The sequence below is a fragment of the Leptosomus discolor genome, chromosome Z, assembly GCF_034619465.1.
Source record: "Leptosomus discolor isolate bLepDis1 chromosome Z, bLepDis1.hap2, whole genome shotgun sequence".
NCBI lineage: Eukaryota > Metazoa > Chordata > Aves > Leptosomiformes > Leptosomidae > Leptosomus > Leptosomus discolor.
This window is the reverse complement of record NC_141419.1, coordinates 73,071,568-73,096,441: the sequence shown is the minus strand read 5'-3', so window position 1 is coordinate 73,096,441 and position 24,874 is coordinate 73,071,568.

The window sequence follows — 24,874 nt, the reverse complement described above, 5'->3', positions numbered from 1 at the left end:
ATCCTCCACCTAACTCACGGGCAACTCTGTCCTCCCCTCCTGTGCAGTGTTGTCCTGATGGGGTGCCACTGGATTCTCCTGATACTAGAAAAAGTAGTGCTGCTTGACACTCCTGTGTTGATTTTTGGTGGACTAACTGGGCCTACAGACTTCAGAGGAGACGGCATGACTATTCCTCTTGCTGTGAGAAACAGGTAGCATGATTTAGGGTTTTGATTATAGAGACCAATTTAGTCTGCTGTGGCAAGCACACTTCAAAATTCGTGGCAGCCTTTTGAAATGTGCTGATTATTTTACAGAGGAAAAAAAGAGTGAAAAGAGAAAAATATGGCATGCCGGAATGGGAACCAGGTGGTGCCCAAAACAACTTAATCAGAACCTGTGAATGTCTCTCCCTTGGGCAGGGCTGCTGAGTGCAGCGTGTGGTCTGTCTGCTGGTATTTTGGAATGGGAAAGAAGGTACCAGTCCTGCTGTCAGTGCCACTACACACTGCCATCCCTGCTCCTACTTTTGAGAGAAGGGAGACAAGTGTGAACAGGGAGAAATCTCACTCTTCTGGTGCTTCCAGGATGGCAGGTGCTGCTTGCTTACGCTGGCTCTGGCAGGCAGGTGGATTGGGTTGCCCACCAAGGCCAGGTGTTCAGGTTGTGGTGCTTAGCTCTGCTATGTGCACGACGTTGTCCTCGTCCAGTCAGTCTTCGTAGTTTGGGTGGTGCCCAGGAAAATACCGCAACATGTTGTGATCTCAGGGTCTGCTGAAAAGTAGAAAAAAATGTCAGGAGAGAAGGAAGGTGGAGGGGAAAGGTACCCAGAAGGGGCTGTGGCAGGGTCTCTGCTGGCTCAGATGTGATGATGTGGCACCCTGTGTGCCTGCCAGGGGTTTGAGCTGATCCTGATGAGCCTCTGTGGCATCCTGGCTCACCAAAGAGCAAGGTTTGCACGGCTTACTAGCTTTTCAACGGGGGATACTACAGTGCTGATGCACACTTGAAGTCTTAGGGGAAAGGAGGAAGATGTGCAGCAGGAATAGAGCTAATACCATAAACACAAACACTGAATTCACTGATTAATCTAAACGATTGCCCAACTTCTGGCTCCTGTGTACTGCTGGCGAGTGTTGCAGCCCCCTCCCTCTCCTCCACATTTGTCCACACCCCTCTCCCATCCATTTCCTGCTGCTAAAGTCCCATGTGATGCTACGAACAGACCTCAACCATTGTCCCACAGAGAAAACATGAAATTATGTCCAATGTTTCCTTGTCTCCAAAGACTCAATCATTAAACATCACTGAAGGAAAGCTCTTAATAGTGCCTCTCTGATCCCCTGTACGCTCCAGTATGGCTCCAGCATGTGGGGCTTTTCTAGCCAAGGGTCTGGGCTTTTCATCTGTATATCCTGTATAAGAAGTGAGAGACATTAAAAAATAATTTATTCTGTCAGTTTGATCTCATGCTGGTTTTACACTAGAATAACTGCTCAGTGCTACTCTTCATGTGAGATTAATTGGTGTATATAAAGCAAGCATGATGATCCTTCACTTAAAAACACACTTGGGAACTTGCTAATCTCCCTGGAGGTTTGGCCAGGTTTCATCTGTGTGCCTCTGGTTTGTGTCTGATTTTGATTTCAGATACATGCCCCAGAACCCTCTGGATATTGCTTAGGAAGCTGGCTTTTGTAAAACCATCCATCTAAAATACACATCTGATAGAAAATATTTCTTCCCTTCCTATGATTTTTTTGTTTATATCTAAAAATATCCTTTTCAATCCTATTTTTCTACTCTCTGATTATCATATGAACTGGATCTGTTGAAACTTTCTCCTTTTCCCTCTTCCTTTTCTACTCCCATTTTACATGGGTGGTGTTAATGAAAGGTGATGCTGCTAATAGCCCTGCCAGCATGTCCAGCCATCTGCGGGTGGCCATGCACTGCTTCCCATGGCTCTGCTGAAGCTGGTGATGGACTTGCCCCTGAGCAGTTCTTTAGGAGAAAGGTTAAATTGGCAGGGAGGGCAGGACCTCCTTCTTGATGGTCTCAAAGCTGCTTTTGTGACCTGCCCCTGAGAGACCTATGAAGGTAAACCCTCACCTGTGTCTGCACCAGGACCTATTCAAGTTACCATGTAATAGAACTACTACTAAAAATCCCGTTCTTGTTGATGGGCTTGGATTACTCTTTCATTTGCAGATCTGGGCCCAGACGTGCAATATGTCTGTACCCTGCCACTGGTCCTGAGGTGGGACTGGAGGGCCTCAGTCTCTCCTTCGAGCAATATTGTCCTTGTCTTGTCTGGTGCAGATGCTATGGAGAGCAAGGCCAAGGCTCACTCATGCCTTTTTGCTGACCATGCAGTCTGCTGCCCTCAACAGATGCCTTGACCACCATTGCCTGCAGCTGGGTCCCTGGAGACTTGCCTCAGGAGGGATTTTCTCTACAGGACTGAAGGTGGTATCTCCTGTTGTCCATGGACTCAGTTAGTACTGAACTTCAAACCTGCATTTCAAAAATATGCTTGAATGTACTTAGCTTATTTTTATTCTTCCTCTGATCTTTTAAACATATTCTTTCCTTTGCTATATATAGCAAAGGATAGTCTTCATAGTCAGATCAGCCACACTGCTGAGAAAGCTTGCTCTTGTGTTATTTATAGAATTAGAGTTCTTAGTATTGCTGTCCCTTGCTCTCTTTGTACAAAGCTAGGGCACAGTGGGATGAAAACATGACCTTATCCTTTGATTATGCAGACTGGTCATTCAGAAGTGTTTTTTTTTACAGAATTTGTGTTCCAAAAGGACAAATTGTAATTTGCTGCTACAAATTTCTTGATTCCTTGTGCCTGGTAAGGGTGGTGTGATAAATGCATGCAGAGTACCAGTAGTTGTCCATGTCCCCTGTTGATATAATTATACTACTGCTTCGTGATCTCCTCTGAGTCACAGAGTTGTTAGGATTTTCAAACAATCTGGCTTTGTAGCCTTTTGGGATGAGAAGACAACGTGACCTATCAATAAGCGATACAGTTATAAAATAATGGCTACAGGAGGTTTGATCGTGCATCTGAACAATGTATTTTCATTGGAACTTAATACTAACATAGGTGTCATGTAATTGGTTAAAACTAATAGTAATTTTCATTAAAATATCCACCTATTATGAATAGTCTGCAGTCTCCCCTATCGCTCTTGCAGATGACTGAAACTTGAAATATCTCCTATCTGTCTGCTAGCCTTCCTCTCCTCTCAAGTCTTCTTTCTACAGACTTCAAGACTTAACATTAAAATCTTCCAGACCCTTAAAATAGCAAAAACCAATAGGCATATCACAAAATTAATTTTTGTATCAAATGCTAAGACCTTAGGAACACTGAACTTCAGTCTGTCATTCACGTTATATTTCATTTGAAGAAAAATGTCCAAATTTTCACTTAACATGAGAAGGCCACCAATCATCTGCGAGAAAAAATGTTGCATGGAAATCTGGGTGCTCCAGGTTTTAGGTTAGCCTTTGTGCACTGCACACAAAACCCTTTATTAAAAAGTTTTTGTGAAAGTGAGCTCAGGTTTATTACATGGACAAGCTTGATACATCCTTTTCCTGAACATAGAGTCAACAGTGATAACACATGTCATTAGAAGTACCATGTGCTACAAACACAAACTTTTCTATGAAAATTTAAAATGAATGTTAAATACAGTCAGAAGGTAAAGCAAATAAGCCCATTGGACAAAAAAATAGCTTCCAAAAGGAGATGGGAGGGAATTAATACTTCTCATGACAAGACACTGCAGAGCTCCTCATAACAACTGGTATCTGCGCTAGAAGCTGGAGTAGTCATCAACCCTCTGCAATTGCACAGCATACCTGCTTATATATGAACAGCTTTCTGCAAAATTAATAGCCCATATTAAATCCTGGTGTCACTTCAACTAAAAGCAACGATGTTACACCACTGATGAAAATGGACAAATTGTTTTAATACTTATCTACTAAGTAGCAAATTAGTGAAAATCACTTTGTACAGAAAATCCAGTCAGTGGAATGTGGCTAAAAATGGTTGCTGAAGGAGGCGGGACTTGGGGGAAGGTGGAAACAGGGAAGACAAAAGCAAAAATGTTTATTGTTTTACGTTGGCAGAGTGAGGTTTTCCGGGGGTCTTAGACCAAAGCAACAGATGTAAAGCTATAGAAATGAAGAACAGATGCAAAGTTATAGAAATGGGAAAACTTTATGTTCCAAAGTGGCTGGAGAAAAGCAAGTAAGCCTTATAGGTCCCAAATCAGCAATGGACAAATTTGGCTTACCTACTCTTGGGGTCAGTAATACCACTCTTCAGGAAGACTGAGAAGGGCAGTGTGGGGAAAGTGTAAAGAGGAAGGAAAGTGTGCAGCAATTAAATCACCATTTTTGAACCTGAATTAATAACATGACTATGGGTATTGAGTTCTCAAACATACTTTATCCTTAGTAGAGTTGTAGCAGAGTGGAGAAGTTTTACTCCACTGAACACACCAGTGTCCTATGAAGCTCTGCAATCATAAAGTGGAATCAGCCCTCAAATACAACACAATGCAGTTAAAAAAGAAAAAACCCCTCCCACCCCAAGTGCTTTATTCCAAGTCCATTGTATGCAACAATGAAACCTGAGATCAATACTTGTCACCCTTCCTATCCATGGAAGCTGATTTTCTGTTTCTTTACTGATGCATGTACACATGTGTGATTTTAAGCTTATCCTGCATTTGGGAGTGGAGATGTCTGTCTGACGGAATGGAAAATTAAAGAACCCACAAATAAGAGAGGAAATGTACAGAAAGTACTGGAATGAACAAAATTGCACACAATCATAGCGGAGATAAATTAAAAAATCTTAGAAAGTGCAGTATAACTGGAAATAATGCCTCATTACTCTTATTCTAAAGACCCTCAAGGCTAAACAAAACAAAGGATGATGGAAAGTAGTTTAAACACCAGTGGAATGAAGCAAATGATGGTTGAACGATTTGCTTTAAGGATATCAGTGATTTTATTACCTTAGTGGAAAAGGTGGTTATGTTCAGAATTGCAGAATCAGGTCATAGCTGAGCAGGTCAGAAGGTATCTCTGGGGCTTTCTAATCCAAAATCCTGCTCAAAGCAGATCCAGTTGAAGCAAGTTGTTCATGGTATACCTGGTTGTGTTTTGAGTATCTTCACAGACAGAGATTAACAGCACCTGTTTCGGTGTTTGACAATACTCAGGCCACAATTTTTTTCCTTTATATCAAGTCAGAGTTTCCCATGTTCTGGCTTGTGTCTTTGCCTCTTGTCCTTCCACCGAGCATACATGAGAAGAGTCTGACTTGACCATTTCTGCACATTCTATTAGGTAGCTGGTGACAGCACTAAGGTCCCTCTGAAGCCTTGCCTTCTCCAGGCTGGACAGCCTCTCCTTGCACGGCATGTGTCCTGAGCATTTTAGTGTCCCTCTGCTGTGCTTGCTCCTGTTTGGCAATATCTCTCTGTGCTGAACACTACGGACAGGCTGGCTGATGGCTGCACTGTGGCACATGTGCTGCCATGTGCCTTCGGGGCAAGTGATGAGGTAACACCTGAGATACCATTATGTGGCCATTAGGAGAAATAGCTCTTCTGGAATCATATTCCGTACTTTTACCAAAAAATGGAATTACACATCTATTGGATTATTTTTACTGGATTACAGTGATTAATGTAACTGTTTCCATTTAGTCGAGAAAAAACTTGAGTTCTTTCTCCTTGAGCTGGAGGATCTCCTGGTCCATCTCCTCCCAAAGTCAGTGGCCTCCTCAGGTCTGTTTGCATAGTACCTCTCCAAACTCCAGCACACATCAGATCTTCCAGGCTCCTGGTAAATGGAGGCCAATTGACTTCCATGTCTCTATGAGTCAGTCTGGCAGATAGAGCAGGACTATCAGCTTTGCATCCTGCTGCTACAGTTCGGCTTAAATTTCTGGTGCTAAATCACATAAGATATCCACAAGCATCTGCAGGTCTGAGCTCACTTCTTGTGAGTGCTTCTTGGGAAAAAAATTGCGCTGTATATTTGATCTTATCATAAAAGAAAATCTGTTTCATATTCAATTATCTATACTTTTTGATCAGCTTAGCCTGGAAGTACTGATCTGACCTTGTCCAAGATTCAAATTTAGAGAAAGACAGATTTTCTGTAAAACAGAACAGGCTTTACAGTCTTTTTTTTTTTAATTTTTCACTTTCCCCGCTGCCCCAACTGTTGCACAGCACTGGGAGAGGTTTAGAGCTTATACCCTAGGTGAATAGACATGCAATAGAAATAATTCTCTTTGCTTTAGGCTGGAGCCTCCTGAGAGAGGTGATAGATCTACAGGGAGTAAGTAGACAATCATGTGGGCTTCAGAAACGGCTCATAGCTCTGAGGATCACCTCTGGTGTTTAAGCATGATCAACTTCTTCTAGGGTCTTCTGTAGAATCAGTGAAAAGCCACCCTGAGTCGCTTTTAACCTAGGTTTCCCTTCCTGACTGCCAGCTATAATCTTTCACTTCTTCAGAACCCGGTACTACAGAGAGTGTGTCTAGAGAAGCGTGTGTGTGTGAGGAATGCTTGGGCTCAGTTCTCCCTAATATGTGTTCAGAGCTAAGTCCACTGGGCTTACAGTTCTCTTTGATGCGAGGAGATGAGGGTGGCTGTGGGCACTGGGGCTCTCTGAGGGCCTTAAAATCTCTCTAGGCCAATTACTCCTTGTAGGGAATAATTCAGCCTCTTGCAGTACATGGACTGCAGCATGCTGGTCCATGGCAGGCTGGCAAGTAAGCTTCCTCTGGCTATAAGCCTCCCACAATGCATCTCCTGCATGCAGCTCCCGCCGAGTAGTCTGTGTTTTCCCTTGCTGTGTCCTCCATCTGCTCCCTATGGACACAGCCCACTGTTGGCTTTTTCTGTTCTCCCTGCAACACCAAGAAAGTGTTTCAGACTAGAAAAGAAAGCAAAAAATTCTTTTTCAGTGAGATATGAAGTCAGGCTTTACTTACAGGGCTGAAAACAGATAAAATAAAATGTAACCCACAATTTTTTTCTAAGCCTAGATGTTAAGTATCTTCCCATTTCCTCAGCCTCTCCTCAGAGACACCTTAGAGGTGTCCCTGCAGTCAGGGTCCAGATTTGCCCACCATGGTGCCACTTTTCTGCCTTCAGGGCAGACCTGGAAAGCAGTCACCAGGGAAGGAGGAGGAGAGCCTCCTTCAGCTCCTCCTTTCCTTTCCTTGGAATCCCCCTGCTGCTGAAGTGCACCTGAGGAGCAGGTGGCCTATTTGTGTGGTCATCATCACTGCAATTAACTTTATCATTCAAAGGGCTTCCTGGTTTCTTCTGCACCACTCATCTGGTCCCTATTTCCTCCCAGGATGTCTCTGTGTGCAGCCCCAGACATTCCTCCCTGCCAAGACCAGGCATGTGGCAAGGCTCATCAGCGCTGGGGTGGCTGTGTCCCTGAGAAGTGCACACATGTCACCTCAATGGCACAGGTGACAGGCTGCACACTAGGGTACCTAATCTATCTGCATCTATACCCCACTTACGCTTTCAAGGATTTTCCTATCACAGACACTTGCAGGCTTTAAAACTGAATAAATGTGATCTTTCAGAAAGATTTTCGGTTATTACATTTTGGGATATCAGACATGGTCACATTATGTTTGAATCATGCTGGTAACTACAGATGAGGGAACTAAACAGTTATTCATCTGCTAGCAGTGTCTTTTCTTACAACTTCTGACTTCATAGAAGTTTAAAGTAACTACTTGTACATTTTTGGTGTTTAGGAAACCCCTTCCTATTCACTGAAAGTCATTGCCAAACCTTGAAATAGTTGTATTTGTGGAGACTTGAAATGTCTAATTTCAGCTTAACAAGCAGACCCAGACTTTTCATCAATGTGCCTAAACGAACATGCTTCATTTTAGGGAGTGTAACAAAAATATAAGTTTTAGAAAATTAAATTGCTCCTTTGCGGAAAGCTTTCTGTTAAAGGGGACATGGCAGGAGGTCAGGGGTAGATAATGAATAATATATTGGTCTTTAATAGCACCTTCAGCAAATTTTATAGGAAAGGAACAGATTTGCAGTGGGTCAGAGCAGAACTGTGACCAGAACTCTTATTCTCTCCTCTCCCTGTGACAGTCTCCTTCACTTACTTCACCTAACTTTTATATTGTAACTGTAAGTATAAAAGTTACTTCGTAAAAGCTTTCATAAGCATAAATATCTAACTTTTATATCGTCTTTGGACCTTCAAGGTTAAACATGGCACGGAGACATTAAGCAGTATGGACTTATCCCTATGTATCTGGCTTCTCATTTTCTTTCAGCAGCTGTCTTACTTTAAGACCAATTTGAAACCAGTAGAAAACCCAGGCATTCTCATTCAATTTTGCTCAGTTTTGTACTTGTATTGACTAGGCAAACATGGCAAAGGGAGTTGTGTTCCATGTTAGTATTAAGAGAAGAGAATGCACAAAAATATCCCAAACTAATTCACATAACTTAGGCCCCAAAAATTGGACTAGAGCTCTTAAAAGGGCAAGAATTTTCCAAAATGTAAATACATTTTTGTTTTAGCAATGCTTGAAATGTTGTGAGAGTAATATTTCTCATGGCATTTTGGCCTTTCTACTTCTAGCAGCAACAAAAACAGAAGTGCAGAGACAAGAAAATTGATTACTTGAATTCAGAAACACGTGGAAAATACACTACTCTATAGCTGTTCTGCAGAAGAAGAAAGGACCAGAGGAGATAAAACATGATTAGAAAGAAAAAGAAAAGATCTTGTAGAATAATGCCCTGTCTTGCAAACTAGCTTCACTCTTCTCACTGCCCCACTGTGCAGGCAGCGAACTCCAGTGTCACAGGGACTGGCCGGTCTGAGGGCACAGGAACTGCTGCACTGCACTCCAGAGGGATTGTCTTATCCTGTGTGCAAGTAACACAGAAGAGCTTGAAAATAGCACTGTACTGTTTGGCTGAGAGGCAAAGATCAGGCATGAAGGATGCTCTGGACAGCCAGAGCCCCCTGCTCTGGAGGGAATGCACTGACAAACAGCAGAGGCTCCAGCATCCGCAATTTAACCTTTTCTTCCAGGTGCTTGGGTAAAATAGAATGAAACATACTGAGCAATGTCTGCAATGCATACTCAAGTTGTGAGGAAAAGAGACTGTTTTCAGGCTCTGTACTTGTCTAGCAGTAGCAGTTTCATGCTCGTTTGTTACTGGGTCTCCTAGGTGTTGCCAAGAAATTGAACAGAATTTATGTGATTATCTTCTTGAGAGACTAGCTGTTTTATTTGGGCTATGTACAGGAGTTAGTCTTTTCTGAAATGTAAATGCACACTTCAAAAGGAAGACTTTTTAAAATCCTTTTACAGCAATTAGGACTTAGAGATGAAGCAAACACAGTGATTTCTCCTGCAAGAAGATTGATGTTGATGCAAGTGAAGGCTGTTAAACAACTTCTGAGAAGGATTTAAAAATTTGTATTCAAAATTTGCCCTCCTTTTCCTCCTGTGTTCTTCTGTCACACACTTTTTTTTTTTTTTTTTAATTAATATTGGATGCTGCAGAAACAACATGAAGGCTGAATTTAAAGGCAAAGAAGAGGTGACTTTCGAACACAACACATCTCTCAGAAAGAAATTAACTGCTCATGGTGTTCTTCTAGGATCTTTCTTCTTATCCTTCTTTTTGCAAACAGGTTCTAGAATTCTTAAATGACTCTTTCTCACATGGTTTCACTATTTTGTTTTAACCTTCCCATGTTTTGTCCTGTCTGCTCATTTATTCTCCTGGCTGTGCTTCAGCCTGTATGCTTGTATAACTAAAATGGTCCCTTGACGGTTTTGTTCTTATTTTTATTTCCTCTGCTTGTGTCAGCAGGGTATAGCACTTTTTTCTTTTTTAAGTTAAATCTTCAAGTCAAAGTCAGTTGTGAAGATGAGATGAAAACTGCCACATGAAAACACAGTTTCCAGTGTGACCTGCTGGGAGGAGGTAGAAGGACAGATGCAAAAACCCTCTGGCAGTGTTACAGGTTTCTTCTTAACACTAACTGCTTTTTACTTACTGGACATGACTAAAGAAGGAAGTGATGAAACAAAGTAGCAGGGAGAGGGGCTGAGGCAGTTGTTTAAATGCACAGAGCAGATCATTTGCCCCAATGTCTGCTTATCAGTGATGCCCCAGTAGGAAAGGAGGCTCACATGAATCTATCCTGAAGCCAAGGAATCTCTCAGTAAGTGAGCCCTGCTGTAGCTTTCTGTGACTCCTTTTCATCCAGCAGCACGGGGTCCCCGGCACCCCCCAGCACCTCCATCCCCCCTGGGTGTGCCAACTGCCGGAGGAGCCTCAAGCTATGCGCTGCTGCTATTGCAGAGACTGTGCCACTTCAGATTTGGACTTACAACCTCACTAGGACCCTTTTATTCTCTCTTGCTGACTCCACTCTGCACATCTAGGAAATTGATTTTGGACACCTTCCCATTCAATTTTTGGAACAAAAGATCTTTTGAAGTGTTTTAAAAATATTTTTCTTTAGTTACTCCTACACTTGTTTCTCTTGAAACCCTTCAGCCATGAAGTCCAAGTTCCCAGGGAATGCAATGAAGTAGGAGTTCTATATAGAAGTATTTTTTTCTGTGTTGCAAAAAATGTGAGGTTTTTTCACCCTGCAAATCTAGTTTAAACAAGTTGTTTTAGTGAATTCTTATTAGTTTGCTCTTCAGAAAGACCCCAATACTTAAACAGCTGTGGGTACCAGCAGTCTTATATCGTAGACCCTCGTGAGGCCTATCCTCATGTTATGCACAGAACAATAGCTAGTCCTGACACTTGATTAATAGTCCAATATTGCTACCATCACACCAACTAAAAATAATTCCATTAGCAGCAAATTATTGTCAGGTTGCATATATTTAAAGTAATTAAAGAATTTAAAGCAAAGAAACACTTTTTTTGCCAGTGCTTTCCATAGTTCTGCAGGGACATGCATTATGTGAAAGACAGGAGGCATATTCTCTTTCTTCTTGCTTATATTGACTTTATCTAAGCTCCCCAATAGCCTCCACTACAGTAGTATTTCAGTGCTCGTCTGCCTGCGTATGTGTGCTCAGGGAAGGGTGGAGAGTTAGCAGTCATCCGTATATACTGGCAAATGACAACATCCAAGTTTATAAAAAAGGAGCTGTAGGAAAGGAAGTTTTAAGGAAGTCACCTGGGATCACACCAAAAGTCACTAGCAAAATGTGGTGAATTAAACCACTGCCTAATGCATCTTAAGTTACCATCTGAATCAGCAGTGTTGAGTCTGATGTATGCACTTAATCAAACCAGCTGCAGTTTGGTACAGGCTCCAAAGGAGATAAAGGCCTGAGCCGCAGCTGGGCCAGGAACTCCTCTAGGAAAGGAGCTGGGTGAACAAAGACAGTTGTAGGTATAAGGAGTCTCATGCACACCTTTCCCATTGTATGCTGTTTGACTATGAGCCGAAGACTTTATCCCATAAACATGATATGACAGTTTAAATGAGCCTTCTTTGAGCTCTCTCTTCTAGGCTGCATGGTGGTGATCTCCAGCAATGAGATATGTTATCAATGACAGATTAGTGGATGAGCCCAATTTCAATTCTGCTTTGCTGGCAACTGGACTGCACACCAGGCAACACTTCCCTTGAGCACGAACGCCTCTCAGTGTTAGGAGACATTAATCACTTAGTTCAAATAAGTAAATTTTAAATGGAATTAATCACTTGGAGTTATAATGTTTTGTGATTTAGTATACTGGCTGCTTACCTTTACTTACTTAGCATGAGCAGCCAGATTTGCTGAAGCCTTAGGCCACAAGCTGTAAATTTCCACTTAAATTTACTGGACATGTGTCTACTTAGTCAAAACAGGGCCTCCAGAACCTGTGCAAATCAGAATATAAGGAGGCGTCGGGGATCCTGCCATCAACAGCAGGTACAACTAGACAAGATAATGGCCTGGTGGAGGCAGTGAAGTAATTCAACGAGGAGTCAGAAGATGTCAGACCAGAATAATTTTTCAGACCCAGTGTTACTATTGGACTTGAACTGTTGTGTGAAGGACAGGTGAATAGTCTGTAAGGGTATAATTACCCAGAGACTTATTTGTTCACTTGGTTCTTCCTTCCTTTTTGGGACCCCTTTCCTGGGGGCATCTCTCTGGAGACCCCCTGCATGAACTGACTCTGCTGCAGTACCACTCTATTAAATTATTTATTTTTATAAAATCTGATACCTGAGAATCTGTTTCAGGAAACCTAGGATTCGAACTTCAGAGCGAACTACCACTGAATGTCCAGAAGAAAGGTGAGTGAATTGGGAATAAGCATGCTGAAACTTTGAAATCTTAGCTAAATGATATAAAGGATGGAGTGAACACTTATAATCCTTTAGCCCTAAACATGTATAATCCTTCAGACATAAACTGTTAACCAAGTCTGGGACTAGCAGTTGATCTAGCTGCACCTAGACTCCTCTCTGAGAAAGAGTTTGAAAAACAAAGGGTCCATTCTGAACCTTGTGACTCAATGGGGGGGTATCTCCTACCTTTTCACATCTCCAATCTCTGTGCAAATCATTATAAATTGATTCTAACTCAATTTTCCCTTGTACATTTCCTCCATGTAGCAAGTAATAGAGTGAACCTTGCCACGAACTCTGTTAAGTTGCACTTTTACAAATTCTTTAAGTGACCTAAAACACTCTTGGTTGGAATTTTGCTGTAATTCAATTGGAGGCAACAATGAGTGTAAAAAAAACAACCCATACCGTATTAGCTGTCTTTTAAGTAGTTTTCAAAGGAATGCAACCTTCACTTTGTAAAAGAAGGGTGGCTCTTTAGCACAGTGTTGCTCTGATTCAGCAAGGCCAGTGCAGCAACTGAATTAGGATGTGCTGTTTCAAGACAGTGATGCTAGGTTTTAGTGAGAATTTCTTAACCCTGTTTCAATACACATGCAGTGCACCTATTCAGCATCTGTACTCTTTTGTGTCCAAGCCAGAGGATTTGGGAGCCGAATGTAAAGGTCTCATATTTAGTCAACAATTACTTTCTCAGAAACAACACTATTAACTTCTCCTTAATTTTACAGGTGTTAAATTTTCTGCCAATGGGCCAACTTAGCAAGACATGACCTCCCTTGGAGTATCTGCTCACAATGCCAGAAGAAGATAAGGCTTTGGTGCAGGATTCCCAAACTCACTGTTCCCATGCCTATGGCACCAAGACCCTGAGCAGACAGGCAGCATCTGTGTATCTGAGACTGGTGCAGGCAAGAACACAGGTGAAGGTATGTTGGTCTCCTGATAGATGGTGCACTGATATATGCAGCCTGCATTCAAATCCTTGTTCCACTTGATTTGAAATAGGAACTTGAACCAAGCATTCTATTCACTAGGGTTCATCACCTAGTAGATCTGTTGTCTTGTGTAGGAAACTGGGGTGAACTGGGTTAGGTGATTAACTCCAGGTTTATGGTTGAAAATCCCAAGCAGAGATGAGACAGTTTAGAACCCAAATTTGGCACTTCGGTACTTGCTGGTGTGTATGAATTTCACACTTTTGCAGATCTAAGCTTGAGTCCAGCTTTAATTAACTTTTTAGACGCCTGGGCTCTTGGCTGTGAATGTCAGAAGTTTAATCCTAGGGAATGCCTAAAGTACTGTGTATTATGAAAACAAGAAAGATCAGATCCCAATTTGTGAACATCTGGTTGCAATTACAAACCTCCAGAATGACTTCTCAGATGTGGATTTCTTCTGCACAATGAGGGAAGATACAAAGCAGCCACATCCTCCGGAATATAAAGACAACGTTGCATGTAATTCCAACTTCAGCTGTGCTTCATTTAGAAGAACAGAGGAAATAGACCGTCACAGTACCAACTACTATCAGTTTGAGTAACAGCTATCCAGTTAGCAACAGGGTTAACACAGAGACTTTGCAATGCAGGAGTCAGTCTTCAAATCATACATGCACTTTCTGTTAATTTTTCAGTATCTGCGGTGCTTTGTTCTTAATTTCTCCATTTTCATTCTGCACCTTAAAATGCACCACTTTTGAGCTGTATTTTATCTCAGGAGAAATGGGTACTAATCCTGGCTTGAAAACTTTGGGAAATACAATTCTCTGCACTCTCCTCCTCCTGTCCCCAGTCATGTTGTAACACATCCCGACTACATGTTTTGCTGAGAGCACAAAACCAGACTAGTTACATGCAATTGGTAGCGTACAGCTGGGATTAAAAAGATTGAGGTCAATTTTCATACAGCGAAGTCAAACTCTGTAACTACCACATGTTTTTATGATGCTGCCATTCAATTATGAGCAATGTGTGTTCCACATCTAAAAGTAAACAGAATAATTCTTGGTGATTTCCTGTTCACTGTAGGTTGTGAAATGTCAGTGTGCCAGAAACAAGCAAATCTGGAGATGACATGGCATGGAGTATTTGAAGTAACAAAGCCACAAGAAACACACATTTCTGTCTCCTTCCTCTTTAATATTCCAGATACAGAAATTAAAATAACACCTCATGACAGATTGTGTTGACTCAGAACAGAGCCCTATTCTCTTTCTCTTTTCACTGCATTTGTGGAGCAGGACTGCTCCATGGCTTTTGTGCAGAACAGAGGATGATGCTATCCTAGATGCAACACAATGAGGAGTAACTGAGTTTTGGACATTCTTGGTATAAAAAATGTGTATTTTGGGGCTTCTGTGACAAATATCTTGCACCAAAATTAAATTCTGTGTACATGAATTGCCAAGCATCTAACCAAAGTATGCTAGTTTTTGAATAAAGGAGAGGAAAAAATAGATAGTTAAAAATAGGAGAAGGTAGCATCCTCACCAGAAGGGAAGGCAAGGAATTCCTCCTAATGCCACAGGCAAGATGTGTGTGCATTCATGCAGTTAGCTTTGGCACATCTGAGTGTACAAGGTAGTAAGTGTACAAAGCCTCTCAGATGACCTCAAAGCAGTCTTCAAAGGAGCTTTGGTGTTCATTTTCAGTGACACATCTAGGAATGATTGTGCAATTGTAATAATAACTTTCTCTTTGCAATCCCAGCAAGTAAAGGCTTGTTCACACACAGGTTGTATTTTCGTAATTGTAAGAGCATGGTTAGTGTGTTATATATGTCTTCTGTTCCAATATCTTGCATAGATTCAGCTATAGTGCTGTGAAGGTACCTAGTGCTGGCAGACATGTTCCTGTGAGACATAATGAGATAATGAGAGAAATAAGTTACTGCAATGTATGACACAAAGCTACTTAAAACTGTATCCACACGGGGACAGTGCAGTTCTACCAGACAGACAGCCTAAGCAACTGCTTCATCCTAGAAAGGGTGGAAGATCTTCCCTGCCTTGTCCCTCCAAGCCTCACTGTAACCTGTACAGACCTAGCTCTTTCTGAACATCCTCCCATGCATCAATTGAACTCACGAAGCAAAAAACCTTTGGCTGGTTTTGATAGATTATGTTTCTGCCAAGGTATTAAATTTAGCTGGGTATTGAGAGGTGCAACAAGACCCCAGACTGGAGGAAAGTGCAGCAGTTTGTGCTGTTAGTTGTATTAGGTCAGTTCATCCCCCAGTGGCATGTTTTGCCTTTGAAGAAATGTACTCTTTACTCATTTGAGAGTGTGTTTGTGCATGTAGGGAGGAGCTCAGTATTAAACTCACAAGTAAAATCAGTGCCAACTGTAAAAGAGCTGTAGAAAAGCATGGGGACTGTGAAAAGAGAAATCTCCATAAACATTTTGGAGGTTAAATGGGCATCATGTTGAGAATTTTGTGAGACAAATTGAAAACTTGTCTATCTCTTACTCTCACATGTTTAGCATTTTCTTTTGCATTGAGCATATTGTCCACCCCCCAAACCTTTATGCCCCCTAGCAGGGACTTTTCAGTCAAAGAAAAAAATCCATGAAAAGCCTTTTTGTTAAAATTTAAGGAGCTCTGTGTCCTGAATAGCATGTAGTGTTAAACAGGAAGGCATTCTCAGTTGGACTGTAAGACTAGATCTATGTTAAATAGAAGTGTTTGCCTCTATTCAAGTAAACGTAAGAGACTCTTGCTTTCCTTGATGGTTTTAAAAGATAATGTGTTGTTGTTCTTTTCTCTTGGAGCTGGCAGGCTTGCTCATGAGGCAGTGTTAGCCATTACTGCAATAGATGTTAGGACTACGATTCTTCAAGAAGTGGAAGAACAGCCATGTAAAATAGTTAAGCAGTTTCTGTTTCTCATCAATGCAACTAGATACTGAATGGAGTTACTTCTTTCCTACTGTTCACTATGAGAGTATCAAACTAAACAAGCCCCAGAATCTTTGCTCTCACTTTCTTGTTTTCTTTAATGCCTTAAGGCTTAAATGACACATGGCATCTGAAGAGTCAGAGAGGGATGTCAATGATCTGAGAGCTGCAACAAACCTTTAAGACCTCCTCCATGCCTGATGCACCCTGTGAACTGTTGTCCATGTGCCCTATTTCAAACCAAAACACTGTAGTGGGAATAAGGTATTTAAGTCCTCAGGATACTTTAGGGTGATCCTTCAGCAGAATCAGGAGAGACTAATATTCCACAGATACTGTGTATCTGCTCCATCCAGGGCAAAACACGCTGCAATATCTTAGCCACAATATGTTGCTGATCCTTTTTATGTTGCCTTCCAAGAGGGTGACCCATGGGAAACCTCTCCTCACCCCACATCTGCTGCCAATACAGCCCTGAGCAAAACTCCCCCAGACGATGTCTGAGAGGTTTTTTCATGCTGCCTCCAAGCAAAGCTGCAGTGCAGATAGAGAAAGGCTGTCCTCTGTGCTCTTCCTGGCCAGAGGGAAGGGAGAGGGGTCTTGTTACATACCAAAGACATAATTTCCTTCCTCACCACCACTGACCTGAAAGGGAACACATAATCAAAGAATGTTAGGAGTTGGAAGGGACCTCGAAAGATCATCTAGTCTAACCCCTTGCCAGAGCAGGACCATCTAGAGTAGGTCACACAGCATCGTGTCCAGACAGGTTTTGGATGTCTCCAGAGAAGGAGACTCCACAACCTCTCTGGGCAGCCTGTTCCAGTGCTCTGTCACCCTCACAGTGAAAAAGGTTTTCCTTATGTTAATGTGGAAACTCCTGTGCTTCAGTTTGCACCCTTTACCCCTTGTCCTATCATTGGACATCACTGAGAAGAGCCCGACTCCATCCTCCTGACACTTGCCCTTTATGTATTTGTAAACATTAATGAGGTCACCCCTCAGTCTCCTCTTCTCCAAGCTAAAGAGCCCCAGCTCTCTCAGCCTTTCATCACAAGGGAGATGTTCCACCCCCTCAACCATCTTTGTGGCTCTGCGCTTGATTCTTTCAGGCAGTTCTCTGTCCTTCTTGAACCGAGGGGCCCAGAACTGGACACACTATTCCAGATGGGGTCTCACCAGGGCAGAGTAGAAGGGGAGGAGAACCTCTCTCGATCTCCTGACCACACCCCTTCTAATACACCCCAGGAGGCCACTGGCCTTCTTGGCCACGAGGGCACCTTACTGGCTCATGGCCACCCTGCTGTCCACCAGGACCGCAAGGTCCCTTTCCCCTATGCTACTCTCTAACAGCTCAGTCCCCAACCTATACTGGTTCATGGGGTTGTTCTTTCCCAGAGGCAAGACTCTACACTTGCCCTTGCTGTATTTCAATAAATTTCTCCCTGCCCGGCTCTCCAGCCTGTCCAGGTCTCTCTGAATGATAGACCAGCCTTCTGGTGTGTCAGCCACTCCTCCCAGTTTTGTGTCATCAACAAACTTGCTGACAGTGCACTCTATTCCCTCATCCAGGTCATTGATGAATGTATTGAATAGTACTGGTCCCAGTACTGACCCCTGAGGGGCTCCACTAGATACAGGCCTCCAACTAGACCCTGTCCCATTGACCACAACTCTCTGACTTCTTTCCTTCAACCAATTCACAATCCACCTCACTATCCGATCATCCAGACCACACTTCCTCAGTTTAGCTGTGAGGATGCTGTGGGAGAGGATGTCAGAGGCTTTACTGAAATCAAGATAAACCACATCCACCACACTACCGTCATCTATCCAGCTGGTTATTTCTTCATAGAAGGCTGTCAGGTTGGTCAAACATGATTCCCCCTTGGTGAAGCCATATTGACTGCTCCTAATAACCCTCTTATCCTTGATATGCCTAGAGACAGCACCAAGGATAAGTTGTTCCATCACCTTTCCAGAGATGGAGATGAGGCTGACTGGTCTGCAGTTACCTGGGACCTCCTTCTTGCCCTTTTTGAAGACTGGAGTGACATTTGCCTTCCTTCAGTCCTCAGACACCTCTCCTGTTCCCCATGACTTACCAAAGATAATGGAGAGTGGCCTAGCGATGACTTCTACCAGCTCCCTCAGCACCCGCGGGTGCATCCCATCAGAGCCCGTGGATTTATGTATGTCCAGATTGCTTAATTTGTCCCTAACCAAGTCTTCGTCAACCAAGTCAAACTATTCCTTTACCTTGGCTTCCTCTGGGGCCTCAGGTGTCTGGAACTCCTGAGGACAGTCTCCAGCAGTATAGACAGAGGCAATGAAGGTGTTCAGTAACTCCACCTTCTTTGTATGCTCTGTCACCAAGGCACCGCCTCATTCAACAGTGGGCCTACATTGCCTCTAGTGTTAGTTTTGTCTGCAATGTATTTGAAGAAGCCCTTTCTGTTCTTCTTGACCTCCCTTGTAAGGTTTAACTCTAAGGAGGCCTTAGCCTTCCTAGTTGCCTCCCTATATCTTATAGTCCTCCCAAGTGGCCATCCCCTCCTTCCATGATCTATAGACTCTTCTTCCACTTGAGTTTGCCCATCAGTTCACTGTTTAACCATGTGGGTCTCCCGGCTCCCTTTCTTGATTTCTTACCCACCGGGATGCTCTGATCTTGAGCTTGGAAAAAGTGGTCCTTGAATATAAACCATCTTGGGCCCTTTACCTTCTAGTACCCTGTTCCATGGGATTTCCCCCAGCAATTGCTTTAAAAGGCCAAAGTTGGCCCTGCTGAAGTCCAAGGTTGTGATCCTGCTTGGTATTCTGTTCCTACCACACAAGATCCTGAACTCCACCATCTCATGGTCACTGTAGCCAAGGCTGTGACCAAGCCTTGTGCACCAAAAACAGTGATCTTGGAAAGATAAGCATGGACCATGGCCCTCACCAAAGAGCTGTGAGAACTCAGAGAAAAAACAGGGGGGTAAGAAGTGCTGAGCCACCCTCTCCAGCCTGTTGTGGAGGGTGCCAGCCACTGACTTGGGTCCTTCCATCTTCACTAGGTCCCGACGGACTTCTCCTTGGCAGGTACAGAACATGCCCAGAGAGCCAAATCACCCCCCTGTTGTAATCTTCAAAAGAACAGGAGGAGTTGGAAGCCACTGTTCTGCTAGAAAGCCGTGACCTGGTTGCCATTACTGAAACTTGGTGGGATGAATCCCATGACTGGAGTGCAGCTGTTGATGACTACAGGCTGTTCAGAAGGGACAGGTGAAGAAGGAGGAGTGGAAGCATTGCCCTCTACATCAAGAAATGAATAGAGTATGAAGAACTCTCTCTGAAGAATAGCCACAAGCAGGTTGAAAGCTTGTGGGTAAGGATTAGAGAATGAGGCAACAAAGGGAACCTTGTGGATGGGGTCTACTACAGGCCACCTGATCAAGGGGAGCCTGTGGACGAAATTTGCAGGCTCTTATCCTGCTGGGAGACATCAGCCACCCCAACATCTGCTGGAAAAGTGACACAGTGAGCTGTAGGCAATCCAGGAGACTGCTGGAGTGCATGCAGGAGAACTTCTTAAGCCAGCGCTACCAGAGGGGATGTTTGGTGACCTGATGGTCACCAAAGAAAGTGAGTTAATTGGTGATGTCAGGATTGAAGGAAGCCTGAGCTGCAGTGATCGTACACTGGTGGAGTTCACAGTCCTGAGGGATATGAGTCAGGCAAAAGAGTACAGTCAAGACACTGAATTTTAGGAGCTCTTCAAGGAGTTAGTCAACAGGACCCCCTGAGAAACTGCCCTCAGGAACAAGAGAGCAGAACAGAGCTGGCAGATCTTTAAGGACACTTTCCATAGAGCGCAAAAGCTCTCGACTCCCAGGTGTAAGAAACCAGGAAAGCAAGGCTAGAGACCAATATGGCTGAGTCGAGACCTGCTGGTCAAACTAAAGGGCAAGAAGGAAATGCACAGGCAGTGGAAGCAGGGACAGGTACCCTGGGAAGAGTATAGATAGGGACACTGCCTGGTTGTGTAGGGCTGGGGTCAGGAAGATCAAGTCGCAACTGGAGCTGAACTTGGCATGGGATGCAAAGAATAATAAAGGCTTCTACAGGTATGTTGCCCAGAACACGAAGGTCAAAGAAAGTGTATGACCTGATGAACAAGACTGGCAAACTAGTAACAATGGATGAGGAGAAGGCTGAGGTACTCAACAACATTTTTGCATCAGTCTTCACTGGCAACATCTCTTCCCACACCTCCTGAGTGGGTGAACTGCAAGATGGGGACTGAGAGAGCAAAGTCCCTTCCACTGTAAAGGAGGATCGGATTCAAAACCATCTGAAGAACCTCAATAGACCTAAATCTGATGAGATGCATGCTGAGGGAATTGGCTGATGTAGTTGCAAAGCCACTCTCCATGATGTCTGAAAAGTCATGGCAGTCAGGTGAAGTCCCTGGTGACTGGAAAAAGGGAAACGTTGCACACATTTTTTAAAAAGGGTAGAAAGGAGGAGCCTGGGAACTATTGACCTGTCAGCCTCACTTCTGTGCCTGGGAAGATCGTGGAACAGATCCTCCTAGAATCTATGCTAAGGTACAGGGAGGACAGGGAGGTGATTTGAGACAGGCAGCATGACTTCACCAAGGGCAAGTCCTGCCTGACCAACTTAGTGGTCTTCTATGGTGGAGTGACTACATAAGTGGACAAGGGAAGAGCTATGGATGTCATCTGCCTCAGCTTCTGTAAGGCCTTTGACATTGTCTCCCAAAACATCCTTCTCTGTAAGTCGGAGAGATATGGATTTGATGGGTGGACTGTTTGGTGGGTGAGGAATTGGTTGGATGGTCACATCCCAAGGGTAGTGGTCAATTGCTCGGTGTCCAGATGGAAATCTGTGACAAGTGATCCCTCAGGGGTCCGTTCTGGGACCAATGCCCTTTACTGTCTTCATCAGTGACATAGACAGTGGGACTATGTCTACCCTCAGCAAGTTTGCAGATGACACCAAGCTGAGTGGTCCAGTTGACATGCCTGAGGGATGGGACGCCATCCAGAGGGACTTGGACAAGCTCAAGAAGTTGTCCCCTGTGAACCTGATGAGGTTCAACCAGGCCAAGTGCAAGGTCCTACACCTGGCTCAGGGCAACCCCTGTTATCAACACAGGCTGGGGGATGAAGGGATTGAGAGCACCCCCACTGAGAAGGACTTGGGAGTCCTTATGAATGAAAAGCAAGGCATGAGCCAGCAATGTGTGCTTGCAGCCCAGAAGACCAATCTTGTCCTGACAGCAGGTTGAGGGAGGGGATTCTGCCCCTCTGCTCCGGTGAGACCTCACCTGCATACTGCATTCAGCTCTGGAGTCCTCAGTACAAGAAAGACATGGACCTGTTGGAGTGAGTGCAGTGGACACCCACAAAAATGGTCAGAGGTCTGGAGCACCTCCCCTGTGAGGACAGTCTGAGAGAGTTGGAGTTATTCAGCCCAGAGAAGAGAAGGCTGCAGGGAGACTTTCTTGTGGCCTTTCAATACTTAAAGTGGGCTTGTAAGAAAGATGGGGACAGACTTTACAGCAGGAGCTGTAGCAATAGGACAAGGGGTAATGGTTTTAAACTAAAAAAGGATACATTTAGGCTAGATATAAGGAAGAAATTTTTTACAACGAGGGTGATGAAACACTAGAGCAGGTTGCCCAAAGACATGCCCCATCCCTGGAAACATTTAAGGTCAGGTTGGATGGGGTTCTGAGCAGCCAGATGTAGTTGAAGTTGTCCCTACTTACCGCAGGGGCATTGGACTGGACGACCTTTGAATGTCGCTTCCAATTCAAGCTGTTCTATGATTCTCTGATGCTATTTTATGATCTTGTCTTTTTCAGCATTTGGAAGAGATAAGACTGGGAAACAACTTTGAGGTTTGATGTCATTAGGATGCTTTAATTTTCTTTTTACATCTACGTGAGCAGGACTTTGTCAGCTGTCCTGAGTGAAACAGTGCAGTCCATGCAAATACCCAAGTTAGTGGGACAGCTAGCTAAGTAGTTATCAAATATAAATTACTGTGATGGGTGGCTGGCATATTAGCTCTGCTGGCAGCTTTGGGCAGTGGTGTTGCAGGATGCCTCACTTGGGCAACCACCTTGCACTGTAATCATGTCCCAAATGGAGCACCAGGACCACATGCAATACTGTGGATGGGACCTGGGAGGGCAGACCTGAAGTTATTTTTGTGATTATGGTCTCAGTGAACCTTGCAGTAACAAACAGCCCAGAGTTTGATCTTGCCATGGAAACAGAAATGTACACTTGGCCCTTCAACACGCACATTGAAGGAGAAATCTGGAATCATCCTGGAGCAACTATGATGCCTAGGACACTGTTTGCATAAGTGGATTATGATCAGTAAAGTTAATTATGTAAATAGCTAATCACAGTTGAAGTCATTACAGTCACCTGCCTTTCAGACTTTCAAGTGCTTGTTGAAGTGTTTTCCTATAGACTGCAAGAAGTAAGTACGTTTCAGAAGTGCTGCACCAGATCTGCCTGTAGAAAAACGCCATTTCTGCATGTGAAATACAGAAAGTTCCAGTACTGTCTGGCAATAATGGGACAGGAGCTTGCATTTAATAGGACTGGAATGTTTTCTGCTTATTTGCAGAGTTTCATTTCAGCCCAAATGGGGTTTCATATGGTGGAGAGCTAGCCCAGACTATTTTATATTCCCATAAAGCAGGACTCTGATGGACTGTTTTCCACCACCACTGCAGAGGAGGAACTCTGATTAAATTCGAGCTCTTTGATTGCTTTAAAAGGGGCTCTGATTTAAAAGAAAGCTAATCCTGTAAGAAAGAGCATGCTACTCTAAGTAGATCAAACTTTACGATTGGAGAGCTGCCTGCTATTCTTAAATAAATTTGAGAGCTATTTTAATCTCTCATTTTAAGCTTACAGCTACACATTTATTCAGTGAGTGGTTAACAAGTACTACATGATAATGGATACTAACATTAGAACAAAATGATTTAATATTTTTGCTTTATGAAAACATGAACTCAAACATACTGTAAATTGCTCATTTACAATAAATTAAATTTACAAGGGTTAAAGGATCCTCATAGGATTAACAGATGCTGTTTCCAAAATACACAGGTAGCATACTTTTTGTGCTTTTGACTAATACACTGATATTAGTCAAATTTAGCCTATTCATGCTAGTGAACAGAATTTCACAGTGAACAAGTTCACACTGGCATTTCTCGCCTGACTTCCCTGTACATTCAGACTAGAAGGAATTTTGAAGTGCTTTTCCCCTCCTTTAACACAAGCAGCTTTATTTCAGCTGTTGAAGTAAAATCTCAGATGTAAAATCCCAAAAACTAGATATAACTGGGAAAATAAGACCCTATTGAATCTACACAGAGCTGGGAGAGTTTCTGAAGAGACTCCAAATATCCTGGAATTTCAGAACCACTCTCTAAGAAGCTATTCAGTGAACTTTACAAGTTATACCTTGTTACTAGATATATTTTGAAACATGCCTGGAGAAGGCAGTAATTTAAAGGAGGTGTCTTTAAACCGTATATATGGGTCATAGACTCTACTTTTGCAGGAACAGATTTTGCATATCACTGGTCAGGACATTGCATGAGGAGAAAAGCAAAGAAAACAAGTCTTAAGTAAGTAGTTATTATTTTTCTACCAGGAGGAGTATTGCTCTTGAGTAAATGTGGTTTGGTACACCAAGTACTTGAATCACACAACAGTTAGCATGAAAGTCCTTTTAGAATTGTGTTTTTTTTTTTTTTTTATGTGTAATAGAAGAGCTGGATTTATCATGCATACTGTAATTTTCTAAACCATTCTGCTGGAAAGTGGAAGAGGTGCTAGAATGGAGATGTCACTCTAGATCAAGTACTTGTGCCAAGGTGGGAAAACTAATTAGATATTTATGGGACCTGGTGTCAAAGGCAGAATCTGTAAAGGCTGCAGGTACGGCTGAATCAGTGCAGCCCCCAGATAACGCCTTGCTTCTTTGTGAGTCCTTGCAGATGCACTTTATGGTGAAATTGTTGATGTTTCATTGATGCTACAGGTCACGGTGGTGAGAGCAAGCCTTGGTGCAGGGGATTATGTTCACTTCTGTGAGGAAGCCTGTACTTCTGCATGGAGGCAGTGGCAGCAGTGGCTTTTTCTTGCTCAGAGTCCAGCACAACACATCAGTCTATTGTGCCACATACCAGTCTCTACCACGTATGTTGTGGCACATCAGTAATAACTTTTAATCAAGATTTTCATAAGATAATGAGAGAATAACATGGGGAAGCCCAAAGGATGTGAAGCTGACCCTGGCGTCAGAGACCATCATACTACCAAGGTGATTACTATGCCCTAAATGATACTTTAGACTCATGACACCTCTCCTGTTTTTGGATCTTGACTCAGCCAAGTTTTCTGTTTTGACCTACCCCAGCTGCACCCTGCCTGTGCCTGTTGTGCACCAGACCGGAGGGAAAGAACAGCAGCTGGGGCTGGGTCTTGCACTTGCCCA